At 33.2% G+C, this 3481-nt stretch overlaps 1 pseudogene; it reads right to left on the minus strand.

The window, feature by feature from the left end:
* Positions 1–340: 340 nt before the first annotated feature.
* On the minus strand, positions 341–2368 carry LOC149877846 (uncharacterized; annotated as a pseudogene).
* Positions 2369–3481: the final 1113 nt, after the last annotated feature.

A 3481-nucleotide genomic window follows, 5' to 3' on the forward strand; every position in this document is an offset into this window, starting at 1 on the left:
ACAACGTCCTGGCAAGTTATTGACAGGGCCGTACCGAACGACAAAGACGTGGGGGGGGGGGGGGGTTGAAAATGAAAAAAACAAATTTTACCGACAAGATTTTTTTTTTTTTTTTTTTTAGAAGTTTTAGAAATTTCAGTTTTAACCGACATAAACCATAATTTTCGAGTTTTCCGTCAAAAACCGACAGAATATAGTACAAAATATAGGTTATTCCAATAAATATGAACTAGGGAAACAAAAAGACATATTCTGAGAGTTTATCGTGTATCTAAAAAGAAAATTATGCTTTAAAATAAATATTCTAATACAAGAAAAAATCATTCTAAAATGGCTCTTTTCACAAGCAATGTTTACTATCAAAGTCCACAAGGCAGCATTGCAACTTTTTACTGTATTCAGGATGATGGTTAGGTCGTTTGTACCTTTGCCAATGCACTTGAAAGTTGTGATGCATTGCCTCTGTTGCTTGTTCTGAGTAAAGTCCGAGAGCTTAGCCGTGTTTGTCAATGAAACCTTTCACATGAAAAAATACAGCATGAACCTTGGGTGTCACAGAAACATTTTGCAGTGCCACATAAGCCACTCTGAAAGCTTCAATTTTTTGTACATAACTTGGATCAAGAACGCATTCAAAACAGGCAGACACTAATGCATTGAATTTTCGAAATACATCAACTAATGGTATTGCAGCATAGCATGAGTGTTTCTCGACAATAGATTGAAGAAGATCAATATTTTTTAGCAGCTTCCTGCACTCATTTCCTGCAAAATGCCCTCCATGATAAGGTTGTTGTTTAATGTGCAGTGAATCAGTCCAAAGAGTTCCTTGAGGGAAAACTTTTAGTAGGGCAGCAAAGAGATGATTGAAAACACCAATAAGGAGATGCAACTCCATTAGCGGTATGAAGTCCAAAACTAATGTGCCACCAGCAAGATCAAATACAGGAGAATGAGCAACATTCATGTAATCACGAGCTCTTTTGATGTTTGATCCTGCTGCATTGAAAAGTGAGACATTCTGATCAAGAGATTGGAAAGATCTTAATTTTCCTTGATTTAAAAGGTCCGTTGCACTTGACTCACACCAGGTGCAAGGGTGTGCACTTGAGTGTGCTTGGAGACCACAAATTATATTTGCCAGTTTTAGGTCACAGGACAAAACAAAATCTTGGTCTCTCATATTGATCAATTCGAAAATTTGAGACACATTTGAGTAGTTTTCTTGCAGGTCCTCAGAGACAGCAATAATAAGTTGCCGCTTAACTCCAGTGTTAGTTTTGCTGGGGGAGTGTTAGGTTCACGATTTAATTCAATAATTCCAAGGCTTACTTTCAGGAATCCTCCCCCACCGTCAATTCCAACTTTCACTATATGATTGTTTGATGTGCTTCTCATAGAAATGAGTTCATTTTTAAGCTCTTTGAAGTCCTTGCAATGAATGACAGTCCTTCCACATCCAGCATGATCTTTAATCAATGAACTCGTGAAATGGTGAGAAAGCTGCTTACTAACTGCATCAAATTTTACAGCATAGTTTTTCTCAACAATATGTTGTGAAGTTGACTGATTAATTGTAGCAGCTAGTCTCTTGATGCCATTGTTTGAAAGCCCTGTGTTTGCCTGAACTTGAACAAGTTCTTTTATACTAATTGATGGGTTTGGAGGAAATAGTTTTCTAGCTGATGAGGAACCTAAAATAAATGCAGATATTGTTTAATTTCGAAATTTCTAAAGTATCTTTTCATGAAAGTTAAACTTTTACCTGGCATTATTGGAAGCATTCTTCCACCTTGTGGTTGACTCAATCGAACAGTGCCATGTGGAGAAGAATCCTTACTTGAAACAACAAGAGCAGCAACTCGTTCAGATGCAACAGGATCCTTGGTTGAAACAGCAACAAGGTTATTTCGCAAAGTGCCCTTTGTGCAATGATGAGGTAATCCTCTTCCAATAATTGAAAAACAGTCAGAGCATCGTTTTTGGACAGTTGAAGATGGAGTATTTTGTGCTGAGCTCTGCAAAAGCTGAGTTTTCTGTTGACCATTATTTCTCAGTTTTCCAACAGAACAAATCAAACAGTCACATTGTGTGTCTCTAGTTTGAGGTCGAATTTTTATAGTCTCAAAATTTTAAAGTGATGGGAGATTGATGTGTTCTCCAGAATCCTTTCTTCTTAAACAAGAACGACACTTTTCACAAATTCCAAGTGGAACTTTGTGATTACTAAAATCGATCCTCTCATTGAGTATTGTTTGGCATTTTTCTTTTAGGAAAGGTGTCAGTTCCCTCTGACATTTACTGAAGCAAAGAAAACAGACAGTTTTCCTGCAGTCTTGGTGGTTTTTTGCTGTATTCGGCATTTTTTTGTAAAATTAGATGTGCTCAGTTTTGCTCTCGTGAATATTTTCCCGAAATTTTCCCGAAATTTTCCCGAAATTCAAAAACTGTCTTATTTTCACAGTTAAAAATAATTTTTATGAAAAGTTAAACAGAAAAACAGAAGAATAAAAAATATTATATTTGTTTGGTAATAAAGGAAGCTTATCTTCTTGATATCTTTTAATTTTTCAACTTTTTTTTATGCTTTCATAAAACATAATGCTCTTTATGCTACAGTATGTTTGTTTACTTGAATTTAAAATTATATTTTACTGTAAAAATGCAAAACAAGCTGTCATTTCGAATGTGTGTGTAATCAATAAATTCAGAAAATTTAAACATCAATAACTTGCCAGGACATTGCAATCTGATTTTAATACTTATATCCAAGTGATCCCCATAGTGTGGGCTATCATTCCACAAAAGGGTTTTCTCGGGTCAGAAAGTCAAGGTTAGAACCCATTTTATAACACTGTGGAGTGAATTAACTGTAAAAACCGATTTAGATTTTCGCAAATTCCCTCCGCAATTAAACACTCCATCGGAAATTAATTGGAAATTAATTTCCATATGACGAAAAACTAGTAAAGCTGTAAAAGCTTGTAATTTAATAAAAGTTTTTATATTTAGTTCCTAAAAACCTACACAATTACTTACTTTGATAGCACAATTACTTACTTTGATGTTAAAAAGTTACTTTTAAACAAATATTACTTTACATTACTTAGATTAAATTATCAAATATATTTTCATTTAAAAGTAATTCATTTTTTAAAAAGGAGCAAAGTAAAATGATATAATGGCATGTAAAAACTACTTACTAGTAAATTTTAAAAATGTGTAACTTTTACTTGTTAAAGTAATTTATTATTAAAAGTAATTAACATAAAAATGTTATTTACTTTTTCTTTGTCTATGTAAATCAATTTAAATGTAAGTCATGTGAAAGTAATTTACTTTAAAAAGTAATTTAGATTTAGGTGGTTTGCGAAATTAAAATAAAATGTAAAAAAAAAAAAAAAATGTTTAATCTTTTTATTTTCCGATATTTTACAATGGCTTGTGGTGGCTTGCAAAATTTTTCTGTAATTTTGCGAAG

Source organism: Hydra viridissima, unplaced genomic scaffold (genome assembly GCF_058129835.1).
Source record: "Hydra viridissima isolate aposymbiotic clone 2 unplaced genomic scaffold, HvirCarnegie_v1 scaffold_16, whole genome shotgun sequence".
NCBI classification, from domain to species: domain Eukaryota; kingdom Metazoa; phylum Cnidaria; class Hydrozoa; order Anthoathecata; family Hydridae; genus Hydra; species Hydra viridissima.